General features: G+C 39.1%; 1 protein-coding gene across 4 annotated transcripts in view; it reads left to right on the top strand.

The window, feature by feature from the left end:
* The window catches only part of CNTN1 (contactin 1), a 302,283-nt gene that overhangs the window by 91,708 nt on the left and 184,480 nt on the right, over positions 1–26,095 (top strand). Inside the window, exon 1 of one of the 4 annotated variants that reach the window (XM_084750670.1) lies at positions 7,293–7,721. The exons of 2 other annotated variants lie outside the window; for them this stretch is intronic. The gene's annotated coding sequence lies outside the window, so the exon portion shown is untranslated. Of the gene's footprint in view, positions 1–7,292; positions 7,726–26,095 lie in introns of those variants that run through there. One more of the 4 variants, XM_084750669.1, reaches the window with a different exon arrangement.

Below are 26,095 nucleotides of genomic sequence, written 5' to 3'. Positions count from 1 at the left end.
GGGAAGAGCTTTATTTCTTCGACTTTCCTTTGAACATTTCTGCTACATATGGTGGTCCCAGCTGGACTCTTTTGTTTTCCACTTCAGTGTGAGCATCTCATTGGCTGCTGGTCTGCAAAGTTCCCACTGCGAAATCTATTGATAGTCTTAAGGTGGATCTTTTGTATGTGAAGAAATCCCTTTACCTTTCTTCTTTCATTTTTTTTTTTGGTGTTTATTTTTGGCATTTTGATTTATACATTGTTTTGTGAGGACTTTCTGGGGTTGAACCAGATTGGAAAGTCATTGTGTGTTTAGATATTCATGTCTTTCTCCCTATTCAGGGGCCTTTCAGCCACAGTTTCTTTAACTATTTCTGTAGGTTTTTCTTTCTCTTCTATCACTCCTAAAATGAGACATACAAATCATATACCTTTTCTGTTAGTTAATTTTAGCATTTTTCTTCTCTGAGTTTTTATTTTTAAATTCCCTGGCTTCAGTTTAAAAATACTTTTTCTTATCCTTCATCATATTTAATACCATATTTTAGATTACATTTTAAATTTATCAATTGTATTCTTCAACCCCAGAATTGTTTTTCATTTTAAATTTCTGCCTTTTTGTTGAATTTGAGTTTTTTGGGGTACTTTTTCAATCCCAGCGAGTTGAATCTGCCCTGCGTATGTATTTTTAAATCTCATGTGTTGTCTGTCTGTGCTCCTTGAAGCCAGCTGAGCCTCCCTGAAACAATTACTTTGAAGTTATTGTCAGGAAGTCTGTAGGCTTCTATCTCCTTGGGGTTCATGACTAGAAAGTTCCTGTAACCCTTTGTTGGCATTATGCCCTTGGTTTCTCTTCCTTATCACTGCGTGATACTGAGATCAGCACATTCAATGGAGCAGCACCTCACTTCTTCTGCTTTACAAACTGGTTTAGGAAGCCCAGTGTAGTGGTCTACACCTTTAATCCCAGCACTAGGGAGGTAGAGGCAGGCCGATCTCTGTGAGTTCATGGCCACCCTGGTCTATAGGGTGAGTTCCAGGACAGCCAGAGTTTACGTAGTGACACTTTGTCTTGGGAAAAACAAAATTTAATTTTCCAAAGGAGACAAAAATAATCAAGAGAATCCCAAAAACCTTGATCAGAAAGACTTCAAGCCCCTCAGTGGTGCTGATACTCCAAGGTATGCCATTAGTTGCCACTGTGTTTTAGCCCAATGGTGTCCTCAGCTGAAAGCACTGCACGGAGATCGTGCTGTCATGGTGGAAGTACATCTCATAGAAATTAATGCTATAGTGTACATAGTGCCAGGACCATACCTATGGTGATTGTGTCCAAGAAGCAACTAGAAATAAGGTTGCACTAGGGTATGTGTGTGCCACCTTGGCACTGGTCTTTATTAGTTACATTGTGTGACAGGTATGCTCAACAAAGCACACATGGCGACGGGATTCAGAGTGCAGACAACACAGAGCCACTGAAGCATTAGCACCGTGAGGTATGCATGCATCTGCTGCAGAGGAGGCTGAAGTGCCTGAGAGGTGGCCGTAAAGCTGGAGTCCAGACGGTAGGTTCACATGGGCAACAGTGGCTCTGTAGCCAACCGTACAGACTTGCTGAAGTATTGCTTATTCAGTGTCAGCAAAGCAAGAGTTCCAAGGCTGGCTGCGAACACAAGGGCCTAAGGCTCAGTGGCTCAACAGACCTGGTTCTACCAGTGTCTAAAGCATGGGCACATGTAGAGTCATCAAGATGGAACATGGTGGTCATGTAAGACCATGATTCCAAGTTCGGGGGTGCATGAAATGTTACAAAGTGTGAAAAGCGCAACTATGGATCCTTTTTGGAGTAGGCACAGAATATGTCTTTTTTTCGTGAAGAAATTTCAAACTGGCAGTGGCTCTTGACAAGTCTAGCAGCAAACAGTCATTTCTTGTGATGAGAAGGCCACTGGGAACACTGGGAGATATGGTGATATGTTCTGTGTTGCGGATTGATGCCTCAGCTTTGTGGGAGTCTCAGGATGCCAACAATTCATGTGAGATTGTCCTCTGATCTTTGTTACACTTTGTTACAGTTTTTTAGGTGGATTTTTTTTTTATTTTTTAAATTTAGTTGAGTTTTTTAAATTAAATGTTTTAAAGACACACTTTTTAAAAGCCCAAAAATTCTAATGAAGTTACCAATATACAGATATTTACCAAATCTTAGAAATAGAAGGCACAAAGGAAGATAGGTCTAACATAATGACGTAGGTCTAATGTGTTTAGAATTGAATGTTTATTTTGAATCAACAAAGTTGAAAATGTTGGAATTTGTTTCCAGAGATTAGTGAGCTACAATTTTCTAGCATTTCTCTGATGTGCGTTTAGAAAGGCAGACTGGTTTGTACCCGAGATTGTTCAGTGGCTCTCTAGGGGCAGCACAGGTTCAGACAGCTGCTGACTTGGAGTTACTCATGCTTTCACTTAAGAGCATTTAGCTTCCTAAAAGAGAAGCTGCTTCTTTTAGTATAGTTACTAAGTGTGGTTAAATAGGGATTATTGTAATATTCTGTAATATTTTTACGAATTTAAGATACTTTCAGTTGTAGTTTTAACTATACTGAAACTAATGGAATGGTTTGTAGTAGCCTATTTTACATGAATTACAATTAGATCATTTTTATTAATCCAATGAAACTATTTATGAGTGGTTATTGAGAAAATGGAAATACACGCTCCTTAACTGTACAAGACTTTCTTATGATCAATGAGGTTCATTAAGGAAATACTCCAGCTTTTTGCTACAATATTTATACTACATATCAGCAGTGTGTACTCAGCTATTTGTCACCCCTTCAGGATGCTGACTAAGCTTCTTCAGGGTGTGGCTTTATCTGCACGTCAAGATTTCACCCTTCATCCTTTTCTTGGACATTTTTATCTGTGAAATATTTTATTAATTTCCACTAGTTGGGTAGTCCTGATTTGTCTACCAACCTAATTAAGGAACTCTATTCTTACTATCAATTTGTCCAAAGGAAATGCGTGTGTCCAAGTCACTGCAACCAGGTTTGCTTTGTAGTTTAGCTCCTCTTTGCTACGTCTAGCATTACAGCATCATTTCACCATAGTCTTCTGGGACCAATAGATTTTAATTTTACACATGTATGTGCTTTGTGAATGGGTCATAGGTGAGGGCAGAAAGACAAGTTGAAACGCTAAATGTCTTCCTAAGCATCTTCTATAGCTTTTCTCAACTTATAGCCTGTTTAGAACTACTTATTTTAAGTTTATGTGCCTTGACTTTTTCCTCCTCTGCATGCCCCCAGTTGTGCCTCCAGTACATATCACTTCTGGTAGACTCTAAATGGCAGTCAACCAAACGCACACATTGCATCTGTTTGTTTTATCCTGTACTCTTTCTTCCACAAAAAAACCTAATCATATTATTCTCTTTAAGATTCAAATGTCTCCTTCTCTGCACAATATTGCCACATAACTATTTATCATATAAATGCCCTGTATATTGAGGATTTTCACATATGCATTTTAAAAGAGTATCTTTATAAATCAGATAACTTGGTCTTATCTTAAGACACTAAATCTGTAGTAGCCCATATTTTTATACCATCAATACCACCACGGCGTCCCAAAATTTCATAGCATCAATATTTCCAGTGTTCCACATTTTCATGGCATCAATATGTCTATGCTGTCTCTCTCATGTTCTCAGACCATTGACGTTCTCATGTTGTCCTACATTCTCATGTCATTATTGCCCACTGGATTCCACATTCTAATATCATTGATGTGTCCATGGTGTCCCATGTTCTCATAACTTCAGTATCCCCGTGATGTCCCACCTGCGTATAGCATCAATATGCCCATGATGTCCCACCTTCTCATAGCATCAATATAACGTCAGTGATGTCCCATGCTGTCATATCATGGAAACCTGGTTTTCTCTAGCTCACCATGACTTCCTGCTTCTCTTCATGTCCACAGGATATTCTTCCTCTCTGGAAATGTCTTCTCCTGTAAGCTTTCTCTTGTGCCATCAAGTATTCAAAGGCAACGCGGCAACATTTTGAAGCCCCTACCATATCAGTAATTGTGTTAGGTTGCATAAGGTGATGATAGCATCTAAATTTCCTAGTGATGCTACTAGACTAATAAAAACTTACTGACGAAGCAACAAGAGTCCGGTTTCAAGCTCCTTGGTGTACTTTGAGCGATTGTGTTCTGTGTTGTTTACCTAATTCCCACCCCAAGCCGTGAGGAACACACGTTTGTGTTCATTGTCTCTGACAACACTGAGGTTCAAGGAGTGTGAATGTCATGTGCAGTGTCACACTGATAACATGAGGAATGCCTGACAGAGACTCTGTCATTACAACCCGTGCTATTCCCATTATGGCAGCCTTTTTCTTTAAGTATCACCCCTTTCAGTGAAGCATCGCCTAGTGTTCTCGGTAGGTCGCCATGCTAATACTTCTGCCATCATGCCTGAAATGTCGGAATGCGGTCAAGAGGAGTTTCCATGTGTCTAGCAGGGACTTAGCACACACTGTCTTTGCTCTGGAAGATTCCTCAGCTTCAAATCTTGATATTGCATCAATGATTATACTCTTTACTCTTTTCTTTCTTGTTGAGGTATTTTCATGCTTCCTGAACTAATATATGAACTCTGTGCAACACTGATATGTGCCTATTTGGTTTTCTAGCATGTAGCAAACCCTTTTTCGGCATATCAAAGTTAAACAAATATTTCTAAAAATAATAAGAGGGTTATAAGTAAGAGTGTTTCTGTGACACTAACAAAACAGGAAAAAAATAGAAGGAATGCCTTCGACTGCAGAAGGAGTGCGATTCTTTCTTATAGTTCCTGTCCATTAACTTAAAAAAGAATGAGTTCTTCCCCTCAATTTTTATAATATTTTTATTAATTATTTCATTATTTCTGGGTCATTCAAAACACATCATGCATTGCTCAAAGTGACAGAAGTCAAGAAAACTATTCATACATCTTAGTAGAGATGCCACACATTTGACAATCTGACACATGCATGGTTTATTCTCAAATTTGCATTTATTTTACTGTCCTTTGCAGAGTTAATTCTGTATTTTGTGGGGAATTATACATTCAAAATATTGTAAAGCCCTTTGATGTGCCAAGAGATAAAATGATTGGAAATGAGCAACGCTGATTTCCATTCACCAGGAAATATTGGTTGAGTGTCCCCCAAGAATAACGAGACGTCTGTAAAATGGACACTGGATCTTTATTACAGCCTTAGGTTTGTCTTACCTAAGACTTCTTTCAAGAATTCCTTAAGCCTTTGACTGGTTTGGGATTTACTGTCTTCATTGTTTATCTTATGCCACAGTGTTCTCAATTTTGCTGGTTCCTAACTCTTGGTTCATTCTACATGAATTTTTTGCCCCACCCGTGTGTGTGTGTGTGTGTGTGTGTGTGTGTGTGTGTGTGTGTGTGTGCTCTCCACATTCAGGCAGTTGACAAATATAATTCCCAATCTTCATTTTAAATAAGTATCATGCATACTTTGATTTAAAAAAACATAGGATTTCTTTCCATTCATGATAGCGAGATGGACCAAATTAATACTCATCCAAGCCACCTTGAGCTACACTATCGAATCATATAGTTACTGACCGTTATCTCATCAATTTAAATTATCTGTGTGATAGTCCTACAATATCCTTGTACTCATTCCGAAACTGTCATTTTTTTTTACTTAAGTAGTTATTCACTTTAAATTAAACAAAGAAGGTGTATTTGCTTTATTTTATTTGTATGGGTGTTCTGCCTGCATGCAATCCTGTTTACTCTTTGTTGACCTGGTGTGCTCGGAGGCCAGAGGGTATTGGATCTTTCTATCATAGTTAAAGATGTTAGTGAGCTGCAATGTGGGTGCTGAGAATTGAACCAAGGTATTCTAGAAGAGCATTCAGTGCTCTTATCTGCTGAGGCACCTTTCTCTATCCCTAACATTTGCTATTTTGAACACTCTTTCACTAGAAAGTGACTTTTTCAACTCATCTCTGTACTGTATCTCTGTTGCCATGGGTACTTCTACCGCCCCCAGATGCTGGTATGTCCTGTTGGTTTACTAACTAAAGACCAACAGAGCCAAGCTCCTCTAAAAGGCAATTGCTCTGCACACTCTAAAATTCTGGCTGAGAGGATGGATGTTCTTTAGCTCCAAGCCGGGACCGGCTCACTCTGGCTTTGTGAGAGATCAAGAAGTGGTAGAATAGGAGCCTAGATTGCATGTGTGTTTGCATGTGTGTTTGTATGCAGTCATGTGAGTGTGGAGTGCATGTGTGTTTGCATGTGTGTTTGTATGCAGTCATGTGAGTGTGGAGAAAAGCTCTGGGACCATGTGATTTCACAGCTCTCAGTGACTTCAAGAGCACTATGTCCACTCCACCTATGTAGAAATATAAGATAACTAATTTTAGTCCACAAGTCTTTGAGTAGATCTTCACTATTTATAGATACACACATTTCCACAGGGACTTCCCACAGTAGTATTTCTGCAAAAACTAATGATGGCATTTTAAAGTACTAGGACCTGTTTTTTTCTGTGATGAATATGAGCATAATTAAATGTATATTTTGTTGAATACCTGTTTTTCCCCCAGCCATTGTACACAATGGTGTGGTCATTGAAGCTTAAATTCTTAGAGGAAAAATTCTAGAACCACTGACACACCCAGAATAAAAGTAATTGTTGTCTAGAATATTTAATGCACATAACCACATTATCCGTTAAGGTATTTTAATAAAAGAAATCCCTTGCACATTATTGAAATGATATTTAGAACAAATCTTCTAAGAACTGTCACTGAATAAGGCCAGGTGAAGGCTCCTAATTTTCACCCCCACATATGACTCTTTTATGTATTTATTTTGTTAATTTTCATTTGTCCTTATTGATGCCTCTGAAATGATGGAGAAGGAAACAGCTCTATGTATTATACTGATAATGTGAAATACCCAGCTTAATCCTGCAATAAGTATGCCTTTTGGAGTGAAAGAAAACAGCAGATTCTGTAGTTTCTACCCAAAAGAGCCCAGCTTCGACATTCTGCAGCCTGCAGATGTCATTTTAGCTCTGGGAATGTCTTCCCTGAGAGGCTGCAGCCGGCCTGGAGACTTCTGCCTATGATTTAGGTTGTAATTTTATTTGTGGAAATAAACCAATCAGGGTGCTCCGATTGTCTTAAGGATGAGGTGATCAATAGCCCATTACTGGGTAGAGCCCAGGCTACAGGAAGTGCATTGAAGACTCCAATGCATGAATTATGCATGCTCTGCTCATTCTTTAGTCCCCAAACAGAATGACAGGGTTTGTGAAGTCTCCTCAGATAGTTTCTTGCATTAAGTGACTGCAGTGAAATGCTTAATATTGTCAGGCATAGAAGCTGCATTGACTCCAGCCAGCCGGGTTCCAGGATGTAAATCCACAGCTCGCAGCAGCCCAGAACGCTTTATTTGAAAGTATTGCTATGTAGAGCGCCAGCTTTGCAGTCTTATAACCTGTTCTTCGCAGAAGGTTGGCTGAAGGATGGGAGCGGCTGTGCCTGCCTCTGAGGTCACAGCTTGAGGTCCTTTTAACTTGCCTTCTGCTGCGGAAAAGCCGCCGATTGTGTCATAACTCTCCCAGAGTCTATTCAAAGGGACAAATTGAAACAGATATTATACCAGGATCGGCAGATGTTTCAGCACCTACGGTGGGTGAGTCCGGCGTTTCTTTTTTCTTTCTTTTTTTCTCTCTAGGTTAGGTAATTGTAAAGGAGAACATGCTGAGCTTGTGATAACGGTAATGCGGTGCTGGTGATGGAGACTCAGATCGGCTCGGCCGGACTGACAATTACTCCGTTAATTGAGAGACGACATTATTTTATAAATCTGAGTGTTTGGGTGTGAAGCATTTATTTTTGCATGCAAAAAGCTTTTCAAGAACGTGCAGGGACCTAGATGCCTTTGCCTTGCTTTGGATGGGAGCTGGCAGACTAGGGAGGGGCAGCCTGGGAGTGAGCAGAATCAGTAAGTGGAAATTACCTCCTGCTGGAGAAGTTTTAGCAGGGCTGCGGCTGGGCTGGGCTGGGCTCAGATGTTGCCACTTCGAATTGTACTAAAAGGTGGTCACACCCAAAACACAGAGCAGGACTGAGTCGTACTCAAAACCTGCCTTGCATTGCATTTTAGCAGATGTCAGAAAAGGGAGCGATTTGGATTAGAATGTCCTTGAGGGGGGACCTTGTCAGAGCAGGACAGTTTGAATTTTACCTACACTGCCTCCTCTACTGTTAAGAGCACATTATTCCATAGAACACTGTTCAATTTACTGAGAAATTACAGTTACTCTTCTAGTGTTTAAAAAATTAAGTGTATGAAAATCGTAGAACTCCCTGTATATGAGACAAAGAAAATTTGAAAAAAAAAAAAAAAAAAAACCAGCAAACTGAACATACAGTACTATATGACTATACCAGCAAAAAGTCTTTGGGGATTAAAGCTACTTGCTAAACATGGCAGTTCATACGTGCAAATAAATGTTCAGCGTGTGAATTTCTAAGCTTCTCTTTAGAGTCAGTAAATAGCATCAGTAAATAGTCAGTGAAAGAATTGAACTGTAAAATTCCTTAAGGATACTTTTCCAAGTGCATTTACATTGTTAGTGAGTATATATGTCTACACACATACTATAACTCATAATTTATAAGACATGTGATACACGTGAAGTGTTATTCGTTGAGGCTAAGTTTTAAAAGTGTTTCCTACATCATCTATGGGTAACCAGCGGTAGAGAAAGCCAATGAAGTTGTCTGTACAATGGGCACCGTTTTCCTGAAAAACAAAGAAATCCCTAACAGGGCAAAGAGGCCAGGCAATCCACTCCCCACGCATTTCCCAGAGTGCAGCATTCCTCCATCACCTGGGCTTCTGTCTGCAACCTGGTGTGGCATAGACAGCCAGGGCCAGCACTGTCTGATGTGCTCAGGCTACAGAGCCAATGTAGTTCATTTTCAGGAGGGAGCTCAGAGGTGGAGATCTTCCTGAGGGAAGGAGAACAGAGAGAGCGGGAAGGGCCTGCCTGTTGAGGTCTCTTGATACTCAGTCTCAGTGTTCAATTCTCAGATGTCTCCTGCCTAAGGTTGCCCTTAGAATCCAAAGGAAAATAGAAAAGAGAGGAGAAGGTTGAACAAAGTTAGTGTCACTACCACCTAAGGATGCGTAGTAAATTCTGAGTGGTAAGTGTTAACGATAGTACCACATGTTGCGTCTGGCTGAGGGAAAAAAAAATAGAGCAAATGCAGCATAGTACAATACAGTATGCTGATAGTCACATAAAAGGTAGTTTCTAGGTCACGAGGGGGAAACCGTGGCGTGAGATGCGCTCAGTGCTCACTTACAACAACAATTAGGGTTAATTTCTGTGGGTGATGACTTGGGAGAAACTAGCAAATTCACAAGAACAGTTAATACAACTTAATCAGTTGGTGATTTTAGTGACAAATAATAATCATGTTGGATAGAGTTGGCAAGGGAGACCGAAGAATATGATGTTACAGAAAATGGAGAGGGGGAATAGGATGATGTATGTGGTAGCCAAACATAAAGTACAAAGTTTGAAAAGGAAATTGATAGGATTGGTAGTTTCTATGTATCATACTTTTTTAATATCAGTATTCTGAATATGATTCATTAACATGGGGTATGATAATTCATTTAAAATTTGGTAGTAATTTAGAATAAGAAATTATACAGACTTGTACGTTTTCCTATATAGAATAAGTATGATGTCGATATGAAACAGACCCATGTTGTAATAACTCTAAGTAGAGAACTGTACTTTCTCTTCCACCTTCCAGCCAGACTCCACGTGGCTTGAAAGCGCCAAGTGTGATGTGCTCTTTTCCACAGCATCTGTAGGAATAACAGGTTGTCTTTTCCCTCTCATTTCCCAATATGTTCTTATCAAAGCTATACAATTAAACTTTATCAGAACACATGTAAAGCATTTCAGTATAATACCAAATAGCACACACATATAAATAACTGAGCTGAGATTGTGGGACACTGCGGATTACATGTGGAAGACTAAGAGGCATAGAAATCAATATTTGAAGAGGGATATTGTTCCCATTTTCATAAATATTAACACAAATACAAATTGATTAAATAATAGCTTATTTGCACAATAAGAAGGTTCCCCATAGGGAGTTCTGTAGATTATTCCTGAGCTCCAGAGAGCTTGCCCTGCGTGAACCGATAACAAAGATTGGCAAGGAGAAACTTCATTGCCTTTATGTCCCATTGGAAAAGTGACAGGAATAGCTCTTCCTACAATCTTTTCCCGAATACTTTGTGAAATATTTTTTTCAGACGTGCCCTTTGTTTTAAGACTTACTTTCGATTGCATCTTAATTATGTGTAACTGTATGTATGGCTTACCTGTGTGCTCCCAGAGGCCAAGGAGTGAGCATTAGCTGCTGGAGCTGATGTTAGTCATGGATGATTGAGAGCCATCAGACTCAATGCCAGCAGCTGAACTGGGTTCCTGTGGAGAACAGCAGCAAAGAATCTTAGCTGTGAAGCCCTCTCTCCAGCCTCCACAAATGCTCTTTGAAATAGACTGGGGTGTGTGGTGATGTCTGCCTTAAATCCCGGACACTCAAGAGGCAGAGGCAGAGGCGGAGGCGGAAGCGGAAGCAGAGGCAGAGGCAGGTGGATCTTTGTGAGTTTCAGGCTACATAGAGAGACTCTGCCTCACAAAACGAAAACCAAGCAAACAAAACAAAACAAAAACAAAAACAAAAAAGATCTGACTGAGATTTCTGTCTCATAAAATCAGCTTGGGGTCTAGTTCACCAACTGTGCCCCCTCCCCCTTTTCACTCCATTTTGGTAATTTCTTAATTCCGTTCCTCTCAAGGGCAACTAAGTACAATACATATTTACTCATGGATATAGTGTGATCCCTGTCACTGCATGTGCAAAAGAAGATGATGGACTTGACTTTCAGTGGGATCAAATAAATAAAACTGAGGGTACAAGTGCAATATACTGTCTGCCAAAAGTACGTCACAAAAAGAAATCATGAAAGTGAAGGCGTGTATTTCCAGCTTTACCGCAGATCCTGAGAATAGAATGCCCATGGGAAATACTGATGAAAAGGTCAAAGTGTCTGTTCTGCGGTCAAACCTGAGACAGACAGAGGGGACCATAGAGTTGAGAAGAATGGAGAGGGGGCAAGTTGCCACACCTGCCCTGCCAGAATAATGTATAAGGCTTGATCTTGCACATAGATAGCACTCACAGACATCGATAACCCCCGAAGGCATTTGCACACAAAGAATCTTCTGAATCGTATCACATAAATATAAACACGTATTTTTTTTTTTACTGGTTGTCAGTCACTTATTCTCTGTGTTCTGATTAGTAGACATTGCTGAACCTTAAGAGGCTGCCTCTCATCCAGTTAGCCAGTTACTAGAGTTAGTAAAAACTTGAATCCTTTTATCAAGTGCACACCAGCCAACCCAGAACCCATACTACAGTGGCCTCTTTATCTTAGCTCATACTTTAGGCCACCAATCACTTGTCATTGTTACCAGCGGGGAAGGGGGAGAGAGAACTAGTATTCCCAGAGGCCACTAAAATCACACTAGCTTATCTAAGCCCTAAGCCTAACCTCTATTCTTCCCTTGAAAGACACACAGCCCTTCATTTGCTCTGCCTTCTGACCAGCCTCTAGGCATCTGTGTAAATCCTCGCCCTCCTCCTTGCTGGGAGATGCTCTTTTCTTGAGTACCTGAGGGGATAGCAAGTTATCTTTTTTTAGTGATCAAAGACAGTCAGATCATTTCCACATCTTCTATTATTATCACACCTAAATAATAAAGTCTGTCAAAAGCCAACATAGAAACATTATCACATGATACATCTTTACAAAGTAGCATAACTGGAGTAGTATACTCCCAATACTTTTAAGTGTTTTATTTACCAAAGTGCCTGCTAATCAAGCTGTTGTTTTAACTTAAAGATAAATCCTAAGTGAGCCTACTATAAGCATGACCTTAACTAGCCTCAGAGTCATAGTGGATAAAGAGTAAGTAACTTAGAGTTATGAACAGGAAACAAAATATAAAATTCTTAAGGCTTTCCTATGACCACCTTGACTTCCAATGTGGTTTCATCTACTACATGAAAACAAGCGTCCATTGGTCAAGTAAGTATGTACTGAAGAAAATTCATTCTTTATGTAATATAAGTTTCAAAAATTTGAAACTGCAATGACCAAATGCTAGCATTGATTGTATAATGTCTTTGATATCTTATAGAAAAAATATAGCACATATTTAATTAAAACTTTTTTGTGCAGCACTAAGCTTACAGAATTGAACCATTGTGAGGATATAGTATTAAAGAAAAGGCTGTCTCTAATCACTGAATACAAAATTTTAGAAAATGAACCATGTACAATTAATAGATTGGACCACACAGAGAGCTGGACTCCAAAAAAAAAAACCCAATATTAAAAAAAAATTAGTCTTTCTGAAACTTAGTATTCTATTGTCTAAGACACTGTCATTTAAGAGTGTTGGGCACATCTGATAATTTTAGAGTGCAGAAGAATTCAAATGCCCAATGTGTATTTGATCTCTAAGAGACTGAGTAGTAAGTTGTTGTTATGATTGCATTGTCCCTGTAAGAAATGAATGTTTGGTAAGCTTATGTGTAAAACATGGCGTGACTTTGGTTAGGCATAGGTTGCAAAGATGTTCATTGTGCTGGCAGATGGGAGGACAGCGAGGTAGGTGGCTGGGAGGAATGCCGGAGGCAGAGCTGTGCTAGAAAGAACATGGCAATTTCAGCAGATGGAGGATGATATATCAGTTGGCAGTAAAGGCGCTGGTGGAGACCAGGGGAAGCTACTGAAGACACGGGTGGGTAGGCAGCCAGGAGTTGGCTAAATGGACCATTAATAAACGGCATAGGGCATTATGAGGGCACCAGAGTTCAAGAACAGATAGGTGAAACTCAAAGAAAACCACTACAAAATTCCCCTGTGCTTAAGTTTGGGAAGATACTTTTAAAAAATGGTTACTATTATAATCCTTGAAAATGTTTTAAATGAATAAATATATTGCATAGAGAAAAATTTTATTATAACATTCAGAGATTTGTTTACCATAGAGGAAATTTATTCTGTAAAATCATCACGAATATAAAATTAATTTTATTTCTTAGATTTGTGTCTTCTGCAATTTGAGGATTTTGGCAGACTTTGTCATGTTAATATGTCAGGATCTGGCTGGAAAGTAATGCTGAAATAAACTATCCACAAGGACGAGAAGTTTGATTTCTTTCCAAAAGAGACTCTAGGAGGATGGGGCGTGAGAACTCAGCATCACCCTTATAAAGTGCCTTATGCTTTCCATCTACCAGGAGTAACAATGCCTATGTGCTCATTAACATAAAGAAAATGAGTAAGTTATTTGTCCCGTTTCTTCCTTCAGTCCCACCAACCCTTATCACCACCACTATTCTTAGGAAATAGTCTTACTTTCAAACATTTTGGCAGTTATGAGTAACATAAGCAGGTTTCCGTCTGTTGATAACTGCACTATAGATCAATATACAAATATCATGAATATTTGTAGACCATACTTGGTTTAATGTAACCATTATAACTGACCTTTAAATACTTTCACGAGGTGAAAATATATTCCCATTGTCCATATGCATGAAGCATGGATACTCTTTCGTATAGAAAAACTGGAGCAAATTTCTCAAGTAAAAGAACTCTTTCTAGGAAATCCCATAGGTGCCAGGCACATGGCAGAGCTTGAGGGAAAATAAGGATGAATAAACTCTCAGTTCTTTCAGAGTCCACAGAGAGAGTCATAATTATTCATCAGTGTCTTTAATATAATTATGAAGTGCAATCATGTGCATATTTTTGTGAGTCTCTTGTGTGTGTCTGTGTGTGTGTCGGGTGTAGTGTATGGATGCAGGCACATATAGACAAGTGGAGGTTAGAAGTTAAACCTTAGGAATAGAACATTCCTTCTATAGGGATTGAACTTGGCTGTTCAGGCTTGCACACAAATCACTTTTAGTCTCTGAGCCATCGTGCTGGCCCAGCGATGTGGTACAGAAGGGCATCTAGCTCCTCATTTTCTGCTTATATACCTTATCGATATGTATCACCAGGTAGCTTTTGATATTAAGGACATTACTAAATTCCTCCTTCAGACGATGCTTATTAGGCCCTTCCTTGTTCCGTTGGACAGTAGACAGAAGCATTTCACTGTTACCATGGATAAATGAGTCCACTGCAAGGGGGAAAAAAGCAAAGGAAGTTTACCAGGCAGCTGCAGCTCTCAGAAAGATAGACAGTCAACAGGCCACTGAGTATAACATAGCTGTAACCGACATTATTGATCATCCGAGAGAGCTCTTTCAATATGGCAATTAAAAGATGGGTAATGAGTTTAAAATATTTATATAATGGTTTATTCATTATAGTCAATGAATTAAAACTTCACACTTCAGAGACAGGTACTCAAGGAACACAACTTGAAAGACAAGAAGGCCAAGTTCTGGGCTCAGCACTAAGACAGTAATGCTTCTCTTTTAGTTCCACAAAACTTTCTTGACATTTTTGAGAAAGCTTCAAATGTTCATGTGTATATCTATCAGTGATATTATAGATCCTTTTTAATCAAAGTTTTATCTTTCTTTCATTTTACCTAAAATTTACGTGGGGAAAAAAAACCCAGTGCTAAGTTAAACTTTATTTATATTTAAATTATTTTTAACAATTTATTCACATTACATTCAGATTGTTATCCCCCACTCATGTTCGCGTTCACACCCTCCTTCTCTCTTTCCTCCCTCTTCCCTAGTATTTCCCTCCCAACAAGATATTTTTAGTCAAGAAGTAGTCAAGATTATGATTAGAAAATAGGTTTTCCATACACAAAGTCTAAGTATAAAGATGGGTTCAAGTGTGGAAAAATCTACTTGTTGATACGGAACACATCGATATCACAAGATGTCTTATGTATGTGTCCAGCTGAGCACTGCTAATTAATAAGACTTGTCTGCCATATTCACGTTAATGAATTATTGGTTCCTCTAAAATATGAATTACTGGCAAGAATAACTTTTTAAATATCTTTCCCTCTGGAGGTTTTTGGAGCCTCCTTTCCAATTTTCCAACCCCACACCCACCCCCCAAAATCAAACATGTTTCTAGACAGGAAAGTCAGCTAACTAAAGAAGTTCACCTACAACTGGAAACATAAAAGGCATCACTTTTCTGTTTGTCATTCCATGCCACTGTCTAGCATAACACCTTACATACATAGCACATGCTCAATAAATACATGTGGATCAGTAGATCACACCAACCAGTCTTTTTTTTCTCCTTTATTAATTTATTCTTGTTACATCTCAATGGTTATCCCATCCCTTGTATCCTCTCATTCCTCCCTCCCTCCCATTTTCCCCTTACTCCCCTCCCCTATGACTGTTCCTGAGGGGGATTACCTCCCCCTGTATATGCTCATAGGGTATCAAGTCTCTTCTTGGTAACCTGCTGTCCTTCCTCTGAGTGCCACCAGGTCTCCCCCTCCAGGGGACATGGTCAAAGGTGAGGCACCAGAGTATGTGAGAAAGTCATATCCCACTCTCCACTCTACTGTGGAGAGTGTTCTGTCCATTGGCTAGATCTGGGTAGGGGTTTAAGGTTTACTGCCTGTATTGTCCTTTAAGGGCTGGGGTACAGATAGAGCTCAGCACACATGAAATGTGACAGCTGCATCACTGATGCCAGTTTCCCTGCGCATGGGCCTCAGCATCTGTGGAGACCGACCTCACAGTGCTTCAAAATCTTCATGCCTTTACCCATAAGTAATTGGTTTTTTTCTATACCATTTTTCAAAAGAGACCTGATGTTATAAATGTATAGTTCTGTCACTGGAATAAATAAGGATGTTGTAAATATAGCAGTTTGAAAATTTTAAAGTTAAAACATTGGCCTTAACATTTAAAAAGACCTGCCTTACAAATAAGTCTGGCAGAGCTATTGGGCTAGAAGTCCAAAGATGAGGCTCCCATGTTATAGAGAGTGTTAGGTTACTAATGAGGCTGTAAACTATCTCAGTCATTTTTTTTTCTTTTTGGAAGCTGCTTGCCTTCACTACCAGTTCAGTCAAGCACTGAAGTTTTATTCCTTCTCAAGTCTCTGAGGTGAGTTGAAGATCAGACAGTTTAATTTTACAATCAAGTTTAGTTGGTTAGGGGATAAGATCTTTTTAGATCAAGATAAAGGATTTAAGTTAATAGAGATTAGATATGACAGACAATGAGTTTCATTCAGAAATTCAGATGCAATAAGATAGGAAAAATGTTTACTTCAAGTTTGGCAAATACACATAGCCAAATCACTATGAATGTAACATTTATACAACTCCTGATTGTCACATGTTTCTCCCTGCTATGTGTAGTTTGTTTTATGCGTGTGTAATAAAATAAATGTATAGAATTAAAAAAATTAAAAAGATATTCTGTTCAATAACAGTAGGGTAGGTATGCTAACAAAAGAGAAATTATGGTTCATGTAATCATTAATAAATGTTAGAGATTGTAACGGCTAATCCTGGTTGTAAATTTAACTACATAGGCAATCGGTTAACATCCCAGAAACCAAGCATGCCTGTAAGAGGTTCACTTGGTTGAATCATTTGAGGCAGGAAGGAGAGTCTTAAATTTGGACCACTTATTTTGGTGGCATCCCATATAAAAGGTAGTAGAAGAAGGAAGCTTTGGCTTTGTGTCTTGCTTGCTGTCATTTTCCCTGGCCAACTCATCTATCCTGCTGATGGTACATTCCTTTGTTAGGATTGGAGCATAGACTGAAAGCAATTTGTGGATGTAACAACTACCAGATTCTTGGTGTTTCCTTTGAGAGACAGTCATCCTTGTACTAACCTGAGCACACCAAAGCCACTCTACTATAAATCCCCCTTTAATGTGCCTACACACACACACACACACACACACACACACACACACACACACACACACACTATCTGTGTGGATTCATACCATCAGTTTTGTTCCTTTAAAGAACCCTGAATATTATAAACAGATAGAAGTAATAAGGTATTATTATTAGTCACCATATTTTCAATTTACATTAGAACAATATCATCCTGCTTGTTTGTGGATTCCTAGCATTTATGCACTGCCTGTGTGCTATGAAATGCTGCTAACTATTTTCTATTATTATGCTGATCCTAAGGTCAGCTTCACTCACACAATGAGCTCCTAATAGTTATACTTAAATATATTACAATTAAGGAAGTAGAAATATTAACAGTAAGTATGATCCACATTGTCTCCTGTTAAAGGAAAATTGTAAGATCAAAAATAATTAAAAGTAAATGGACCACAAGACTAGCAAAGATTTAGACCAAAGCTGTGTCTGGCTTGGTCCTGGCTTGAATGGACCAATGCTGTGCTTGTGATAAAGTCTAGGATTGGCATTTAAGAGGCTGAGGTGAGCAGATCCTGCATTTGAGTCCAGCCTGTGTTTTTAGAGGCCTGAGAACTGCTTGGACCACATAGAAAAACTATCAAAAAAAAGAGAACAAAGGAAACTAGCTTTAACATTTATTGAAAATGTTCGATACATGGAGAGTCCCCGAGAGAAGTAGAGCTAAACAGAACTAATACCCAACACTCTGAGGAAAGTGATTATCTGTGCCAGAATAGTCAGCTAAAGAAAAAAAAAAAAGCATGGCTTGATATTTGCCTAGATATATTTGGATGAGACCTTTACAGGAAAGCATCAATGCCAAATAGTGTTATTTTTAATTAAGCCATATTTTAACCATTTTGTTGGGATAAAATAAAGATTTTTGGCATAATAATTATTTCAAAGTTTTTCAAATGGAAGAAAACCCTCCAAATCTTTTTTTTTCCTGCTATGCTCCCTACTTCTGCAATGCTTAGCTCTCACATAAATAATCTAAATAAAGCTAGGTAAAACCCTTACTGACTTTCAATTAGACTGAAATGACTGATTCTTGCAGTGATGAAAAGCTGTGGCTGGTTAATCCAAAGGCAAAGAAGTGAGGATGCACCACTCCAGATCTCACTGGGAATGAGATGCTGCTGCATCATTGATGATTGATTTGTTGTTGTTGTTGTTGTTGTTGTTGTTGTTGTTGTTGTTATAATGGCCAAATATCTAAGCATGTATACTGAAATAAATAGAAGCACAGACTTATAGATATTTAAAAATGAAATAACATCAACATTTCAGGGTCTCACTATGTAGCTCTGGATGGCATATTACTCATTATATAGACTAGACTGGCTTCAAACTCATAAAGATCTTCCTGTATCTTCCTCTGATGTCCTGGAATTAAAGGCATGCACCACCATGTCCAACTTTTAAATAAGTTTTGATGTTCTTACATAGTTGCTTTCTGAGTTTAATAACAAATAGTATTTAATGAATTACCTTTGATTCTTTAAATTATCTACTTCAAGAAATTCTTAAGAGGCATCAGTGAAAGAAAACATTCCTCTATGATTGAACGCTGAAGACTGCTTAGCTCTTGACCACAGATGGCTATCACTGGGAAAATCATGATTGAGCATTGACTAGGACATGGGAGACACCTCATTTCGTTCCCTTTCACTTTGGAGTTCATAATGTCATGCTTTGGACATGAGTACCATCTGCCATTTTGAAGTTTGAAATATCGTATGTCTGGAATAAAGTGAACCCAGCACTTTCAGCCCGCTGTCATTTTATTGTTTTGAACAAGAGTGATGTAACTTTGAGACTTCAGGTCTTAAAATGGGAGCAGTGCAGCTGCAATTTTTTTTTCTTTACTTAGTAGGCAGTTGTTTACCTAGTGGATTTGTCAGTGTTTGTGTCAATCCCTTTGTGGAGCCTAATACTGATGTAAATGAGGATCCACCTGTGGGGAGCTCAGTCTGAGGTGACCAAGGTCCCAGAATATCATCACACACTTCAGTGAGGTTTGGGGAGACTCTTTTCCCCCAGGGAATTGGGGGTGGAAGGTTCTAGATTAAAATATTTGTATACGTGTTTGCACACATGGGCCCACATTTGTGTGCTTTACATCAATCACATTTCATAAGAGAGGAGGTTCTCGGGTGAAATTAAGCAGAAAATCACCCATAGTGGAAGTCTTCTTGGACAACTGTCTCTCTGTCACTCTCAGTCTCTCATGGGCTCATTTAGGAGAAATAAAATTGCATCTCCAATGTTGCCATATACACTTTATTTCTTCCTTATGATTCATCGGGCTGCTTGGCTGTCTGCAGTGAAATGTACTTTTCTCACCTCTTGATGCCTGAAGAAAAGTGAGTCAGAGGAGTCTGCCTCATAGGTATCAGAAGGTTGACCCAAGATGCTTGTTGCTTTTTGGCCGGTTCAATCTGTGCCCCTTTACAGTATACACTGGGACAACAGCTTCCAAGCCCTTATTTAAAAAAATCAAATTAATACTTTTTGTTATCTAAAGGTGTTTAGGTGTTTCTTAGAATATCAAGAATGACTTGTACTGTCTGTCTAGCATTCTCAATTCCAATGGCTTATTTCCCCATTAAAAGAAATAATTAAAATATGACAGCATTTCACCAACCCTCCTCCCAGCACCTCCTAAACCTTCCTGAAATTCATGACCTCTTATTCTTTAATTATTATTGATATGTATGTGTTTGAATAGACATATAAGTACAGCCCACCAGGATAAAGAGCTACAGGAACACCTGCTGAGAAGAAGGTGAACATTATAACTGGTCATTCATTGCTAATCCTAAATACACACGTATATATTTACCTCATTTTAATAATTTCAATATTAAAATGACCATCACTTTTTTTAACAAGATCGAAAAAGACTTTGATGGGACAAAGGGTGTTACAAACCTGAGGCAACACAAACTTTTTATAGTCACCCTTGGCACCCAGGAACTAATTGCATGCTTGAATTTCTTTTTCCCTGTCTTTGAATTTAAAAAAAAATCTTCTCTGCTTTTGGAGAGAAGCCTTATATAGAACCCTCTCATTGCTTCTATTTTTACAACTCCCAAAGCACTGATAATCTGTTATTAATTTTCATATTCTTATAAATCTATTTTTAAGTCACTGTTTTCTTCAGGAACGTTTCTTCCTTGTCTTTTTTTTTTTTAAATTCAAGCTAAAGCCTGTTCAATTTTCAGTTCAATTTTTCCATAATGACTTGTTGGATTATGTTTTCTCTACTGTGTTAACATAAACATCACTTGTCTTCAGCTTAGTTATATTCTCTATCATCTTATAATATTATTTTCTAAACAATGTGGAAAACCTATAAAGTTGAACTTTAGAATTCCTTCTAACTTTTCTTTACCTGAAGTTTTAGATCTTTTGCTATTAGGACAGTCATAAATTAGCCAATACACTCTAGGTGTACAAACATTAAATTTCATAAACAATTGGCCCCAGAAGAGAGAGGGAAACAGGAAATAGCCTTCTTAAGGACATTTTAACTTCTAAAGTGTTCAAAGAATTGTGGTTGCCAAGACTTTAGAATTAAAATTTAGATTTGAAAAATGACTTTATTTATTGAATAGGAAACAAAGCATTTCCTTGATTAATGGACCTAGCCGAGATACCAAATGTTACTGACAGACTCAAAAACAAGGAAATCATGAAATTTGCAGGATGAAAGATCATCCTGAGTGAGATAACCCAGACTCAGAAAGACACGCACGGCATATACTCACTTATAAGTGGATACTAGCTCAACATAGATGTCTTCTGAGAGACTCCACCCAGCGGGGGATTGGGACAGATTCTGGGAGGAGCACTGAGAGCTGTACAGAAGAATGTGGGAATGCAAGGACCAGGAGTTTTCTTTTTCTTTCTTCTTTTTTTTTTGTGATAAAATATATGTTTGTTTCCTCTATTTACACAATAGGCTTTAAACGTTTTACAGGAGTATGTAATATAAGCATTTAGAGTTTGTAAGAAGCTAAAAATTATAGGTTTGAGAAGCCGTACAGTATTTGAGGACTACAATGACTGCGAATTTATAGAAAAATGGAAAGTGAGAGATCATGATGGTATTCATTTATCATCAATATTCTCCAAGCTTACAAAATTTACAATGAATTTCTGAAACAAGTCCATATATGTGCTTTATGCAATCTGTAGTTCTGTGATAATTTTCACATTCTTCCATTCCATCTATAATTCTGTAAATGTAGGATCTGAGAAATGTAGAGAGAAATAAAATCACGTCTTATAAATACCATTTTTCTATAAAGAGTTTTATTCTGTCACACATCCTAATACTTTTAGGCAAAAGGGATGGCTTTCTTTGAAGAAAAATCAAGGCTAGCTTGAAAATGTTCACAAGTATATAGTAGAACAGGCTAGCTCCCAAGTCTATGTGCAGGAGTCATTCCTTAGAGGGAGGGCAAGATACATGATGGCAGAAAATTAGACAATATAGTTTTGTTGAAATCTTAACTTCCTTTTTTGCATTAACATTCAAGAAAGGATAATAAAGTAACTGCATAATATTTTCTACACTTACTGGTTTAGACATTTCAGAACGTGCCAGATGAAGGCACATGCTTGTGACGGTTGTGTTCCTGCTGGGTGAGCACATGCACTGTTGTCAACCGAGGTATGGGAATGGTAAGGTAACAGTGGAGGACAAATTCTGTCCCCCACTGTTGATATAAATGTTACTCTCTTCTAGGAGCCTGCGGATTGTATAATACACTTATTTTTATGACTTGCTCACCTTGCAAGCTAAAGTAAGCCGTTTCTGCTCACACAGTGATCACCTTGGCTATTTGTTATAGTGAGAGAAGACTGACCAGCAGAAGATTGTTAGCAAAGAAGTACAGTGCCTTTTGCCATCACTATGCTTGATATGGAAAGGCCTTTAGGATTGATTTATAGGAGGAATTCGGGGAAAATGTTTAAGAGAAGGAACATGTCTAGGAAAGAACTAGAGCTCTGGAAGTGCTTACCCAGCAGTCCTGGTGAAAGAAAGGTAAGGAGAAGGCTGAGAGAGATGCAAAGCGGGGAGTATCCATCCAGATGAGGGGCCAGACAGCAATGGCAGTCCTATTGGAACCTGGGCTGTAGGCCACCTTTGTTGTACCTTAGCAAAACATTTGAATATATTTTTCAACTGCTTTTCATGTTTTATTAGATACTGAGGTTGAAATGATGACCAGTTTATCTTCTGCAAGAAACTTGAAGGCAGAATATTGCTAAGATTACAGCACAGCTATTCTTGCCTTCTTTTAGTCATATTTACAGTGAGAATTGGGAGGAGAGAGCATAGACAGATGTGGAAAACATGACACTTAGCCAAAAAAAAAAAAAAAAAAAAAAAAAAAAAAAAAGGAAAGGAAAGCAAGAGACAGGAGGCTGGCTGATCTGGACCCAGGGTGGCCTGAACAAACTGACACACTGACACACCAGCCAAGGACAACACAGGCAGAGAACCTACACCCCTATGGACAGCTCATTCTTCACATCGGGGCAGGCAGGGGGTTGGAAGTGGTTGGGTGGCGGGGACTGCCTCGGACATGAACTCTAGTGCCTGCGGTTTGCTCACTTCCCCTTGGCAGGGCAGCCGTGTGGGCACACAGGGGAAGGGAATGCAGGCTAACCTGATGAGACCTGGTAAGCTGTGGTCAGAGGTGGGGGAAGAGGGCCCCCCTGTCAGAGGTGTAGTGGAGGGGGGTAGGGTGGAAGAGGGAGGCAGGGTGGGAACGGGAAGATACAAGTGGGTGGAGAACAACCAGGAAGTAGTGTGAATAAATTATAATAAATAAGTTGTTTTTTTTTTTTTTTTAAGTAAAAACGAATCCAAGTTAAGGCATAGAGTAGTCTGTGATGTGGAAACCAGCTCAACAATGAGTGAAAGAGGCATCCCATAATTCCACAGCTTTACTCTTGTCTCCTTTCATTTACTCAACACATATTTGCTGAACTCTCACTATGTGTTAGAAAGCGTGCTGAGCTGGAATATAGTGGCTGGTGAAATGCAGCAGACCCTTTATTCTACAGCGCGCGTCTACTAGGGAACTTAGGCAAGCCAATAGCCAATAAGCAACGACCAGGAAGAGTGACAGCAATAGTCTCCCCTCTCTGCAGTTTTCTGCACTACTGCTCCCATTTCTTTGTTCCGCCTTTAGCTCAAATGGGCAGGAATGTCTTCTAACACACTTTGGGGGGGGGGGGAGAACAGTGACTTCAAGATTACAATCCTCCCCCACCCGCACGCCCCAACCCCCGCCCCCAGCATCACTATAGGACTTGTATTTTTCACCACTGTGACAAACACAGCGCAGCACAACTCCAGGGAGGGAAGTGGTGCTTTGGGCTCAGGTCTCCCGAGTTTCCGGGCATCTCATCTGAGAGGGCATGGCACAGTTGCGGCTGGGTAGAGGAACTAACTCACATCAAGGGGAGGCAGGAAGCAAGGAGAGCGAGTGCCTGCACTCCCAGATTTTCTCCCTTTCCTCTTTCTTTTCTGTCTCATAGTCAGTGGGACAGGATACCCATGCTCCAGGTGGCTCTTCTGCCATTCAGCAGTCGTCTCAAAGGTGCACATAGCCGTGGCCTTTACTAATCGCCTGGGTGCTTCTCAATCTAATCAAGTAGACAGATGGACTGTCAACTCCCAAAAGAATTTTCTACAGTTTTACTTCCTCTTACATACTTAACAACTGACATAAGTATTCATCATAGATTTAAAATGGTTGCAAAAATGAATTTTTCAGCATATTGTACATTTTGACCTTTTAAAATAAATCTGTTGTCTCATTTAAATATATCAAGTATAGTCTGAGTAATGATTTGATGCTTCTTTTTATTCATTTAAAATACTGGAAATAGCTCTTGGAGAACTTTACAAATTTTATATAATCTTCTTTCCCTCCCTCTGTCCCTCTCACCCCCGCCCCCTTTCCTTCAGTGGTTTAAAACCTCAGTGGACTCTTTATTCCTTTTGCGGCGTGTGGCTCAGGAATTCTTGGTGGGGCCAGTCTGTTTCTTCTTCACCACCACAAACTTCCGGTTTCCCGGGACGACACTGGGTCCTGTGGATGGCCAGCTGCCATGCGCAGATCAGGGCAGTACTTGTTCTGGTGAATCATGTGCCTGACTCTGCCGAGGGTCGCCCAAGCATTCTAGTTGATAGTGGCCGACACGTAAGATATGGTGGTTTTCCTTGACCGGATGTGCGTTCTGTGACCACCAAGACCCCTTTGCCATCGGATGCGGACTCCACCCTCACAGTCCTACAGAGAATCGGCTGGTTGTAGCAGAAGGAATTGAGGGCCTTCAGATTACTGGGCCGGGTGCTAAACATTAGCTTGTTCCTCTTGATCAGGAAACTGGAGCAGTTCCGAACACTCATCCTTGGCAGATTCACAGACATGTGGGAGGCTCCTCTCCCTGAGAAGGCCCCCGAGACCTTACCTTCTTTTCAACTTCCATTTTATTTCGTGGAATTCTGTCATGTCTTTTCCTCAAATATATTGACTTCATTGTCCCATCATGTTCTTTGGCCATAAGTTGTTAGCATTACATTTTTCAATAGTCATGTATCTTATGATACAGTTTTGCAATAAAATTGTTATGAATATACAACTAACTAAAACTATACGATTTTGCTCCAAGTTCTGGGAAACTGTTAGTAACAAAAGTGGTATAACTTCAGAGGCAATGTATTACTTATGTGGCAGAAGGTCTTTTGAAAGTGTAAGTAATTCCTTTTCCTTTTAAAGAACGTTAGTTACTGCTAAAACTAGAAAGAAAGAGTTGTAGTTTATCCTGTTTTGAGTTTTCACATTTGTTCACCAACTAGTAAAGGTGGTAAAGAGTCAAGTGTAACATTTATTTGAACATGGAAAAATCACCTTAGCCTTGAAAGCTTATTTATTAATTATGCTGAATGCAAAGGAATGAAAACTACCAGACATAAGCTAAATAACAAATAACTTCATTGATAATCATTTATATTTCTCAGCAGTTGTAGCATAGCATTTCTCACCATGATATTGTTCAGTGCCTCTATGGGGTTTCCATGCTGAGTCACTCTTCTTGAAATTATACATGAGAAAGAAGTATGGTTTCCTTTGTCAAATAAGAGGAAAGTTATCAGGAAAGGATGGATTAAAATTGCATCTTGTATCTATCATAGAGGCATCTTCAGCACAGCTGGGAGAGGATCTCTGCACCCTCTAGATTGGGCATAAAGCAGTTTGCAAACAAGTAACACTAAGGAAGTGACAACAACTACAGAGGAGAGTAGATAGAAATTAGAAAGCAAGGGAATGCCTCTAAGGAAGGAAATCAAGTTATTCCATTTAGGTTGGGAACATATGTAAAAGTTCTAGAATTTGAGAAAGGTAAAGGAGTGTTTATTTATTTTTCTAGATAATGGGATAGAATTTAGTAGGTAAGCAAGAAGCCATCTACTGAGTAAATGGAAATACTTATAAGGGCTTACCTGCCAGTGTGCACAGTTTACACCACTGATATCACTCACTCGTGGGGTAAGGTCTGGAGAAGGTTGATGGTTTAGTACCCTGATTTTAGGAGCTGGTTTTGAGAAATACAGGTTGCGAGAAGATCAAATAAAAGCAATATGAAGGTATTATTGTGTAAAACATTTCTAAAGATACTGGAGCACTTATCCGTTCACACTATAATGGTCACTAACAACAGATCAAGTAATCTGTGTTTATGAATGTATTTACAAAAAGTTAGTGAACTCCAAACAGATGAACACCACAAAGTCTCACCTCATTGTGGCTTATGACCTTAGGGAAGCTGCGTCATGGTGTGCATCCCCATTTAAAACTTAAACTCATACTTTTTGTATACTCCATTATCTCCCAAGATCAGTTGCAGCTGGGATCAGGGTTGAGGCTGAAATCCCAGGTGAGGATCTAGTGATCTTTTCCTCCTTACAAGAACTGTCAATAACCTAACCGATTACATTCTGTAGAAACAACTATTGCTA

Source organism: Acomys minous, assembly GCF_964271855.1.
Source record: "Acomys minous genome assembly, chromosome: 12".
NCBI classification, from domain to species: Eukaryota; Metazoa; Chordata; class Mammalia; order Rodentia; family Muridae; genus Acomys; species Acomys minous.
The sequence above is the reverse complement of the archived record's forward strand: the minus strand, read 5'-3'. Positions and strand labels throughout refer to the sequence as shown.